The sequence below is a fragment of the Globicephala melas genome, chromosome 15 (assembly GCF_963455315.2).
Source record: "Globicephala melas chromosome 15, mGloMel1.2, whole genome shotgun sequence".
NCBI classification, from domain to species: domain Eukaryota; kingdom Metazoa; phylum Chordata; class Mammalia; order Artiodactyla; family Delphinidae; genus Globicephala; species Globicephala melas.
This window is the reverse complement of record NC_083328.1, coordinates 43,516,309-43,528,453: the sequence shown is the minus strand read 5'-3', so window position 1 is coordinate 43,528,453 and position 12,145 is coordinate 43,516,309.

The window sequence follows — 12,145 nt, the reverse complement described above, 5'->3', positions numbered from 1 at the left end:
AGCTCAATTTTGTTTCTTTTTTATGGCTGAGTAATATTCCATTGTATATATGTGCCACATCTTCTTTATCCATTCATCTGATGATGGACTTAAAAAATAAATAGAACTACCATATGACCCAGCAATCCCACTACTGGGCATATACCCTGAGAAAACCATAATTCAAAAAGAGTCATGCACCACAATGTTCATTGCAGCTCTATTTACAATAGCCAGGAGATGGAAACAGGCTGTGCTTCATAGGGACCAAACTGAGACCAGTCCCAGCTCCCGCTTGTGCCACTGTGCTGCCTTCCTCTCTCTGGTGGTGATGTGGGAGGTCACAGGGTCAAGTGTTCCTGCCCTGGCCAGGCGTCCGGGCTGGATGGCCTGAGTGCCCTGTCTAGCAGCCTGACCTGCCTTGGGCAGGATGAACTCCAGGAGCCGGACAATAACAGTTCTGCCCCTCCTGAGATTCCGGGGTTGGAAAAGGGAGCAAAACAGGGGAGCCTTTCTTTCTAAAAGCCTTTTAATACCTTCTCAAAACCCCAGCTTTCCAAATAAATATAGAATACACAATATTAAAACATTAATGTATTATATAAAGTAATATGTAATATACAGTCCCAGCTTTCCAAATATATAAATAATAAACTCTAGTATACTGTGTTATATTATTTGATATATTTATATATTGCACATATTATTATTTATATATATTTGGGAAGCTGGGATTTTGAGAATATTTTAAAGGCTTTTAGAAAGGCAGACTCTCCTGCTTAGGGAGAAATTTCCTAAGTTATAAGAAGAATGTTCTCTGTAATTTTGCCCAGAAAGGATCACATTAGTAGTTTGGTACCTACTTCTCTACAGCTGTTCTCTCCTTAATGACTCATGTGTGCCTGTGTCCTATAAAATGGCAGGACTTTTGCAGCCTCGGGTGCCCTTGGCCACGAGTCTCAGACCGCTTCCCAGAGGCGTTTGGGCTCGGACACCTCCAGGCTTTGACGGGCCGGCGGCCCTATCGGATGGATACTCTGCAATGTGTTTACAGCTGTCTGATGAATCCCTGCTGGGAGACCTTCTGCATCTCATTTCTCACTCACACGTGCCTTGCTACTTGCCGAGCTCACCCCCAAATCCAGAGGGCCTTATGGTGGGTCGGCGGGAGGTGCCGGGTCACAGGCTGGCTCCAGGGGTTCCCTGGGGGGCACACCCACCTGGAGGAGATCAGGGGACAGTGCTCTGTACCCCATCACCTGCCACCACAGGGACGCTCTGTCCTGCCCTTTGTTCAGTGTTGCACGTTTGCTGTTCTGCTGTAGTTGACCACCGGGGACCCTAAAGCCACCCCAGAAAAGCCCCAGTTACGTTTGGACCAAGAGATGTGATGTAAGGGGGACCAGCAGAGCCTGGGATGAGCTGCATCCCCGTGCCCCCCACCTGTAATCACATCCTCATCCAGTGCGTCCCCAAAGGCCCCAAGCCCAAGCAGAGCCGTCCTTGGAGACACACCTGTTGTTTCAGTTACCATGGCTTCACAACAAACCAGACCAGACCTTAGCAGCTTTACACACCGCTGTTTATTGACCGTGCGTGTGTGGGTCAGGAATTTGGATGAGCACAGCCCTCTCCATGCGGTCTCCAGCTCCTTAGTGGCAGGCGGCTGGCCCCCTGTGGAGGCCACGCCCCAGGAGAGAGAGGCGGCTTAGCCTCCGTCGTCAGCATCGCATCCTGGGAAGGGCGCGCGGGACAGACGCATCTCAGTGCTGCCACGTTTAGAAATTCATCGTCCAGGCCACCGTTTTACAGAGGTGACCTCAGCGGTTGTACAAGCTGGACACTCAGGGACAATGTTGCTGGGCCGGGACTGAACAGGCTGGGGCTGCAGACTGTCCCAGGGAGGACTCGGGGTGTCCTGGACGATCCTTGGCCCACCCGGGCCCTGGTGATACCCCGGGTGGAGGGGGACGGCTGGAGGCTCCAGGCAGGGGAGGAAGTGGATTTGGCAACGAAGGGCCCCCTGTTGCTCGTGGGTCATCAGTTCCTTCTGACCAGGAGCCCAGCCAGTGGCAGAGGATGAAGAAAGCAGGGGGTGGGGTACGGGGGAGCCACGCAGCCAGGATTGCAGCCAGGGCTCTGGTGTCAGGCTCCATCGTGCAGCTGGAACCAGGCAAGGGGCAAGGTTCCCTTCAACCCCGTCCCTTAGCCAAGGGGGCCTCCTTGTACCAAGGGCCTTCCAACAGCGAGCCTGAGGCCTTTCTGCTGGGAGGACAGGCCGGGGCCTCTAGCAGCCCTGCTGGGTGGGGAAGGCTGAGGCCCGCCTCTTCTTCCTGCGTCCAAGGAGCCCGTCATGTCTCAGATGAAACTCGGGGGTGGAGGAGGGGCTTCTGTGACTGCAACTCCCCAGTGCCTCGCTCGATGTGGCTCCCAAAGCCAGGGTTCAGTGGTGCGCCCTGAGCCAGGCTGTAAAACGCCCCAAGTCTTCCTCCGATTTCCCCTTCCTTCAGGAAGCCCTCCGTGACTTCCTGCAAACAGGGTTCCGGCATCTGCCCTGAGCACCCACTGTTCCAAGGTGAACGTGAGGCCAAGTCCTCCAGGCACAAAGTGCCGTCTGGTCCACAGTAGAGGCCAGACCATGTCGCAGGCCTTACCGGGCGGAGGGCACAGGACCGTGGTTCTGATGGGTGTGGGGACTGTGCGTGAAGGGTGTTGTGCCCTGCAGTCCCCAAGGGAATGGGAAACAGCCGTGTCGGGAGCCCATCTGAGCCCTCAGCCCCTGGCTCTGGTCATGTCGGCGGAAATATGCTCACCCGCGTTCACCACAGGACAGCGGGGCTCTGGGCTTGGCGGCTCTGTTGCCCTAGCGTGTGGGAAGGAGACTCATGTGGCTTGGACCCCGAGCAGGATGGACACTTGTGGGGAGAAACTGCAGCCTGGGCTTGGAGGAAGGGCTGGGCAGTGCCCTCCCAGGGAGCCTCATCGCCTGGGCTGGGCGCTGCTACTCGCGGGGGTGCCGACTTGCCTGGCTCCTGCCCTCACACCCCGTCTCCACAAAGAGCTGCCTGGCCAGAGCCATGGGGGCAGCTTCCCCAGGGGAGTCTGGGGTCTGGGTGACCCCACTGCAGATGCACAGGCCTGGGGAGACCCTGCCTGCTTCCTCAGTGTAGCCCCATGGTCCCTGGCTCCACCTGGGGTCCTGCACACCCAGGCTCACTGCCATCATCTGAGGGAGGTTTCTGGGCTTGGCTTCTGTTTCCACTTGTCACACATCCTCGTGTGACTAAAAGGTACTCTCTCTTTGCGCAATTTTGGTTCAAACAGAATATGTTCTGTTTGGAGAAAGGGGGGGCGGGCACCAGCATGCCCTTGTGCTGACAGTTTAGAGAGTAAGGCAGAGGCTGGGGTGGGTGCGAGGATGCTGGTGGGAGGAGGGAGGGGGACGGGGCGGCGGGAGCGTGTTAATACAAGAGGGTTTCTGAGCGCGCTCCACGCCCCCAGTGCTGGGGGGCTGGGAGCAGAGCCAGGACTCCGCCCACAGGGCCCGCCTCCAGCCCAGCAGTTGCCCCACGTTGAGCCCAAGAGGCTGGAAAGGGGCATGTGTGAGCCATGGCCCTACCTGGATGCGGGATGTTTGGACTCTTAATTAATTTAAGTGTTCCTTAATCATCCTCAGATCGTCAACCCTGATGAGGGTTGCCATGGCCACAGGGCTCTGGCGAGCGAAGGGCCCTCCGCACTTTCACGTCAATCACTTGGCCCACGTGAAGCTCAGGCAGCTCTGCTCCCAGCTCCAGGTGCCTCCAGCAGTTACCGGCACCTCTTCCTTCCACGACGCCCAAGGATCCCTGGTGCTCCCTGGTAGGAACCAGTCACGACAGGCCATCATTCAGTGTTTCCTCTGTACCCTCACAGCAGCACCACCAGGAATGGCAGAAGAGGAAACAGAGGCTCACAGAGGACCAGTGACATACACAAGCCTAGTTATGACTGTCCAGTATAATTGCTTTACAATGGTGTGTTAGTTTCTGCTCTATAACAAAGTGAATCAGCTATACATATACATATATCCCCATATCTCTTCCCTCTTGTGTCTCCCTCCCACCCTCCCTATCCCACGCCTCTAGGTGGACACAAAGCACCGAGCTGAATCTCCCTGTGCTATGCAACTGCTTCCCACTAGCTATCTATTTTACCTTTGGTAGTGTATATATGTCCATGCCAAACTCTCACTTCATCCCAGCTTACCCTTTCCCCTCCCCGTGTCCTCAGTTCCATTCTCTGTGTCTGCGTTTTAACTCCTGTCCTGCCCCTAGGTTCATCAGAACCGTTTTTTTTTGTTTGTTTGTTTGTTTTTTAGATTCCATATATACGTGTTAGCGTATGGTATTTGTTTTTCTCCTTCTGACTTACTTCACTCTGTATGACAGTCTCTAGGTCAATCCACCTCACTACAAATAACTCAATTTCATTTCTTTTTATGGCTGAGTAATATTCCATTGTATATATGTGCCATTCCACTGTATATATATTCCATTGTATATATATGTGTGTGTGTATATATCTTCTTTATCCATTCATCTGTTGATGGACACTTAGGTTGCTTCCATGTCCTGGCTATTGTAAATAGAACTGCAATGAACATTGTGGTACATGACTCTTTTTGAATTATGGTTTTCTCAGGGTATATGCCCAGTAGTGGGATTGCTGGGTCGTATGATTGTTCTATTTTTAGTTTTTTGAGAAACCTCCATACTGTTCTCCATAATGGCTGTATCAATTTACATTCCCACCAACAGTGCAAGAGGGTTCCCTTTTCTCCCCATCCTCTCCAGCATTTATTGTTTGTAGATTTTTTAACAATGGCCATTCTGACCGGTGTGAGGCGATACCTCATTGTAATTTTGATTTGCATTTCTCTAATGATTAGTGATGTTGAGCATCCTTTCATGTGTTTGTTGGCATCCTGTATATCTTCTTTGGAGAAATGTCTCTTTAGGTCTTCTGCCCATTTTTGGATTGGGTTGTTTGTTTTTTTGATATTGAGCTGCATGAGCTGCTTGTATATTTTGGAGATTAATCCTTTGTCAGTTGCTTCATTTGCAAATATTTTCTCCCATCCTGAGGGTTGTCTTTTTGTCTTGTTTATGGTTTCCTTTGCTGTGCAAAGACTTTTAAGTTTCATTAGGTCCATTTGTTTATTTTTGCTTTTATTTCCATTTCTCTAGGAGGTGGGTCAGAGAGGATCTTGCTGTGATTTATGTCATGGAGTGTTCTGCCTATGTTTTCCTCTAAGAGTTTTATAGTGTCTGGCCTTACATTTAGGCCTTTAATCCATTGAGTTTATTTTTGTGTATGATGTTAGGGAGTGTTCTAATTTCATTCTTTTACATGTAGCTGTCCAGTTTTCCCAGCACCACTTATTGAAGAGGCTGTCTTTTCTCCACTGTATATTCTTGCCTTCTTTATCAAAGATAAGGTGACCATAGATGCATGGATTTATCTCTGGGCCTTCTATCCTGTTCCATTGATCTATATTTCTGTTTTTGTGCCAGTACCATACTGTCTTGATTACTGTAGCTTTGTAGTATAGTCTGAAGTCAGGGAGCCTGATTCCTCCAGCTCCATTTTTCTTTCTCAAGATTGCTTTGGCTATTTGGGGTCTTTGTGTTTCCATACAAATTGTGAAATATGTTCTAGTTCTGTGAAAAATGCCATTGGTAGTTTGATAGGGATTGCATTGAATCTGTAGATTGCTTTGGGTAGTATAGTCATTTTCAAAATGTTAATTCTTCCAATCCAAGAACATGATATATCTCTCCATCTGTTTGTATCATCTTTAATTTCTTTCATCAGTGTCTTATAGTTTTCTGCATACAGGTCTTTTGTCTCTTTAGGTAGGTTTATTCCTAGGTATTTTATTCTTTTTGTTGCAATGGTACATAGTAGTGTTTCCTTAATTTCTCTTTCAGATTTTTCATCATTAGTGTATAGGAATGCAAGAGATTTCTGTGCATTAATTTTGTATCTTGCTACTTTACCAAATTTATTGATTAGCTCTGGTAGTTTTCTGGTAGCATCTTTAGGATTCTCTATGTATAGTATCATGTCATCTGCAAACAGTGATAGTTTTACTTCTTCTTTTCCGATTTGGAGTCCTTTTATTTCTTTTTCTTCTCTGACTGCTGTGACTAAAACTTCCAAAACTATGTTGAATAATAGTGGTGAGAGTGGGCAACATTGTCTTGTTCCTGATCTTAGTGGAAATGGTTTCAGTGTTTCACCATTGCGAATGATGTTGGCTGTGGGTTTGTCATATATGGCCTTTATTATGTGAGGTAAGTTCCCTCTATGCCTACTTTCTGGAGGGTTTTTATCATAAATGGTTGTTGAATCTTGTCAAAAGCTTTTTCTGCATCTTTTGAGATTATCATATGGTTTTTCTCCTTCAATTTGTTAATATGGTTTGTCACATGGATTGATTTGCATATATTGAAGAATCCTTGCATTCTTGGGATAAACCCCACTTAATCATGGTGTATGATCTTTTTAATGTGCTGTTGGATTCTGTTTGCTAGTATTTTGTTGAGAACTTTTGCATCTATGTTCATCAGTAATATTGGCCTGTAGTTTTCTTTTTTTGTGGCATCTTTGTCTGGTTTTGGTTTCAGGGTGATGGTGGCCTCATACAATGAGTTTGGGAGTGTTCCTCCCTCTGCTATATTTTGGAAGAGTTTGAGAAGGATAGGTGTTAGCTCTTCTCTAAATGTTTGATAGAATTTGCCTGGTGAATGTGAATGTGAAGCCATCTGGTCCTAGGCTTTTGTTTGTTGGAAGATTTTAAATCACAGTTTCAATTTCAGTGCTTGTGATTGGTCTGTGTATATTTTCTATTTCTTCCTGGTTCAGTCTCAGAAAGTTGTGCTTTTCTAAGAATTTGTCCATTTCTTCTAGGTTGTCCATTTTATTGGCATATAGTTGCTTGTAGTAATCTCTCATGATCCTTTGTATTTCTACAGTGTCAGTTGTTACTTCTCCTTTTTCATTTCTAATTCTATTGATTTGAGTCTTCTCCCTTTTTTTCTTGATGAGTCTGGCTAATGGTTTATCAATTTTGTTTATCTTCACAAAGAACGAGCTTTTAGTTTTATTGATTTTTGCTATCATTTCCTTCATTTCTTTTTCATTTATTTCTGATCTGATCTTTATGATTTCTTTCCTTATGCTAACTTTGGGTTTTTTTGTTATTCTTTCTGTAATTGCTTTAGGTGTAAGGTTAGGTTGTTTATTTGAGATGTATCTTGTTTCTTGAGGTAGTATTTTATTGCTGTAAACTTCCCTCTTAGAACTGCTTTTGCTGCATCCCATAGGTTTTGGATTGTCGTGTTTTCATTGTCATTCATTTCTAGGCATTTTTTGATTTCCTCTTTGATTTCTTCAGTGATCTCTTGGTTATTTAGTAGTGTATTGTTTAGCCTTCATGTGTTTGTATTTTTTACAGATTTTTTCCTTTAATTGATGTCTAGTCTCATAGCATTGTGGTTGGAAAAGATACTTGATACAATTTCAGTTTTCTGAAATTTACCAAGGCTTGATTTGTGACCCAAGATATGATCTGTCCTGGAGAATGTTCCATGAGCAGTTGAGAAGAAAGTGTAATCTGCTGTTTTTGGATGGAGTGTCCTGTAAATATTAAGTCCATCTTGTTTAATGTATCATTTAAAGCTTGTGTTTCCTTATTTGTTTTCATTTTGGATGATCTGTCCATTGGTGAAAGTGGGGTGTTAAAGTCCTCTACTATGATTGTGTTACTGTCAATTTTATGGCTGTTAGCATTTGCCTTATGTATTGAGGAGCTCCTATGTTGGGTGCATAAATATCAACAATTGTTATCTTCTTCTTGGATTGATCCCTTGATCATTATGTAGTGTCCTCTTTGTCCCTTGTAATAGTCTTTATTTTAAAGTCTATTTTGTCTGATATGAGAATTGCTATTCCATCTTTCTTTTGATTTCCATTTGTATGGAATATCTTTTTCCATCCCCTCACTTTCAGTCTGTATGTGTCCCTAGGTCTGAAGTGGGTCTCTTGTAGACAGCATATGTATGGGTCTTATTTTTGTATCCATTCAGCCATTCTATGTCTTTTGGTTGGAGCATTTAATCCATGTACATTTAAGATAGTTATTGATATGTATGTTCCTATTACCATTTTCTTAATTGTTTGAGTTTGTTATTGTAAGTTTTTTCCTCCTCTTGTGTTTCCTGCCTTGAGAAGTTCCTTTAGCATTTGTTGTAGAGCTGGTTTGGTGGTGCTGAATTCTCTTAGCTTTTGCTTATCTGTGAAAGTTTAAATTTCTCTGTCGAATCTGAATGAGATCCTTGCTGGGTAGAGTAATCTTTTTTTTTTTTGAAATATAATTGTAGTGTTTTCTGATTTCTTTTTCTAGCAGGTAGATACGATTTTGGGGGGAAGCTCCTATTTAAACATACCTAGATGGACCTAGAGACTGTCATACTGAGTGAGGTAAGTCAGAAGGAGAAAGACAAACATCATATCATATCGCCCATATGTAGAAACTAAAAAAAAATGGTACAAATGAACTTATTTACAAAACAGAAATAGAGTTACAGATGTAGAAAACAAACTTATGGTTACCAGAGGGGAAAGGTGGGGGAGGGATACATTGAGAGATTGGGATTGACACATACACACCACCATGTAAAAAACAGGTAACTAATAAGGACCTACTGCACAGCACAGGAACTCTTGGGTAGAGTAATCTTGGTTGTAGGTTTTTCCCTTTCCTCACTTTAAATATGTCCTGCCATTCCCTTCTGGCTTGCAGAGTTTCTGCTGAAAGATCAGTTGTTAACCTTATGGGAATTCCCTTGTATGCTAATTGTTGTTTTTCCCTTGCTGTTTTTAATATTTTTTCTTTGTACTTAATTTTTGATAGTTTGATTAATATGTGTCTTGGCATGTTTCTCCTTGGATTTATCCTATATGGGACTCTCTGAGCTTCCTGGAGTTGACTATTTCCTTACCCATATGAGGGAAGTTTTCAACTATAATCTCTTCAAATATTTTCTCAGTCCCTTTTTTTTTCTCTTCTTCTTCTGGGACCCCTATAATTCGCATGTTGGTGCGTTTAATGTTGTCCCAGATGTCTTTGAGATTGTCCTCAATTCTTTTCATTCTTTTTTCTTTATTCTGCTCTGCGGTAGTTATTTTCATTATTTTATCTTCCAGGTCACTTATCTGTTTTTCTGCCTCAGTTATTCTGCCATTGATTCCTTCTAGAGAATTTTTAATTTCATTTATTTTGCTGTTCATCATTGTTTATTTGCTGTTTAATTCTTCTAGTTCCTTGTTAAACATTTCTTGTATTTTCTCCATTCTATTTCCAGGATTTTGGATCATCTTTACTATCATTACTCTGAATTCTTTTTCAGGTAGACTGCCTATTTCCTCTTCATTTGTTTGGTCTGGTGGGTTTTTACGTTGCTCCTTCATCTGCTGTGTATTTCTCTGTCTTCTCATTTTGCTTAACTTACTGTGTTTGGGGTCTCCGTTTCTCAGGCTGCAGGTTTGTAGTTCCTGTTGTTTTTGGTGTCTGCTCCCAGTGGGTAAGGTTGGTTCAGTGGCTTCTGTAGGCTTCCTGGTGGAGGGGACTGGTGCCTGTGTTCTGGTGGATGAGGCTGGATCTTGTCTTTCTGGTGGGCAGAACCACGTCCAGTGGTGTGTTTTGGGGTGTCTGTGAGCTTATTATGATTTTAGGCAGTCTCTCTGCTAGTGGGTGGGGTTGTGTTCCTGTCTTGCTAGTTATTTGGCATAGGGTGTCCAGCACTGTAGCTTGCCGGTCGTTGAGTGGAGCTGCGTCTTAGTGTTGAGATGGAGAGCTTTTGCTGTTTGATATTACATGGGGTCGGGAGGTCTCTTGTGGACCAATGTCCTGAACTTGGCTCTCCCACCTCAGAGTGCTCAGGCCTGGTGAGAGCACCAAGACCCTGCCAACCTCAGAAGAAAAGGGAGAAAAAGAAAGAAAGAAAGAAAGAAAGAAAGAGAGAGAGAGAGAGAGAGAAATTAAGAAAGAAAGAAAATAAATAAAATAAAGTTATTAAAATAGAAAAAAATTATTAAAAATAAAAAAGTAATTAAAAAAAAAAGAAAGAGAGAAAGAAGGAAGAGAGCAACCAAACCAAACAACAAATCCACCAATGATAACAAGTGCAAAAAACTATACTAAAAAACCAAAACAGAACAAAAGAAAAAATGGGCAGTCGGAACCGTAGGACAAATGGCAAAAGCAAAGCTATACAGACAAAATCACACAAAGAAGCATACACATACACACTCACAAAAAGAGAAAAAAGAAAACAATGTATATATAAAAAAATTAAAAAAGGAAGAGAGCAACCAAATCAATAAACAAATCTACCAATGCTAATAAGCTCTAAATACCAAACTAAGATAAACATAAAACCAGAAACAAATTAGATGCAGAAAGCAAACCCCAAGTCTACAGTTGCTCCCAAAGTCCACCGCCTCAATTTTGGGATGATCTGTTGTGTATTCAGGTATTCCACCGATGCAGGGTACATCAGGTTGATTGTGGAGATTTACTCCGCTGCTCCTGAGGCTGCTGGGAGAAATTTCCCCTTCTCTTTGTTCACACAGCTCTTCGGGTTCAGCTTTGGATCTGTCCCTGCCTCTGCGTGTAGGTCGCCTGAGTGCGTCTTTTGGGAAGTCTGAGGTCTTCTGCCAGCATTCAGTAGGTGTTCTGTAGGGGTTGTTTCACATGTAGATGTAGTTTTGTTGTATTTGTGGGGAGGAAGGTGATCTCCACGTTTTACTCCTCCGCCATCTTGAAGGCGCCCCTCTCGCTCTAATTTTAACTGCACTGTTTTCCAAGTGGAGCAGGTGTCTGCAGTTCTGGGCTCTTGGAGGATGCTGGTAGGTCCGACCTCAAGGGGGGAGGACGGCCAGGGCCTCCGTCACGGAATACTTTGAACGTTTCCTTTTAGGTGGGCAGGTAGATTCTCAGATGCAGAGAAAATCCACACTCTTGGTTTGGAACCTGTCCTGTGTTGCATTTTCCTTTGTAGGAAGAAGAAGCGCCCTGTCTGCTGAGAGGAGTTCCGTTCGGCCTCTGAACCTCAGTTTCCCTGTTTGTGAATCAGAGAACTAATTCCCACCCTCCCGTGTCACAGGGCCTTTCTCAAGAGGATCAGATTTAATCAGATTCAACAATCTATGTACAACACTTACTGCTTCCCAAATGACTGATGCTGAGGGAATAAACAAACTCGTAAAATAAGATGTCCGTCCTCGAAAAAATCATAAAATTCAGAGGAAGGTACAGTTATGTCAACAACCAGGATGCAGGGCTGAACTGGTGATCACGAGGCAATCACAGTCCCGAGACCCCGTCTCCATGGCAACCCTGCTACCCGCCTTGCCCCCACTTTAATGACGAGGGTCCATCACATGCCTGCAAGGGGGCGGCAGGGCCCAGCCTGTCCTGCTGGGACTGGAGATGGTGACCCTTGGGAGCAGGGGCTGTGTCTTCTGAACCTCCTTGTGCCTCAAGCCCAGCAGAGTCAGTCTCTGAGTTTTCTTTTTTTTTTTTTTGCGGTACGGGGGCCTCTCACTGTTGTGGCCTCTCCCGTTGCGGAGCACAGGCTCCGGACGCGCAGGCTCAGCGGCCATGGCTCACGGACCCAGCCGCTCCGCGGCATGTGGGATCTTCCCGGACCGGGGCACGAACCCGTGTCCCCTGCATCGGCAGGCAGACTCTCCACCACTGCGCCACCAGGGAAGCCCTCTGAGTTTTCTTAACCATGAAACATACCATACACACAGTGATGTGTATAACAGTTTGAGAACCGTGGCCCCCCAGCCCGAGCTCCCCTCTGCTGACTGCACCCCCTCTCTACTTTCTCCCCATCATCTTTCATCACCTAAGGAAGCATCACTACAGTTTAGGTTCTCCTCCTTTGAACCAGATGTAAATGGACCACGACAGGCATCTTCTAAGACGTGTGTTTTCTGCTTGCCGCTGTCTTGAGGTTCAGACAGTTGCCGTTCCCTCCAGGGCAGGGCTGATGGCAGTGGGTCCATGAACGCTGCTGAGTGAAGGCAGCAGGTGTGGGGGGTAAAGACT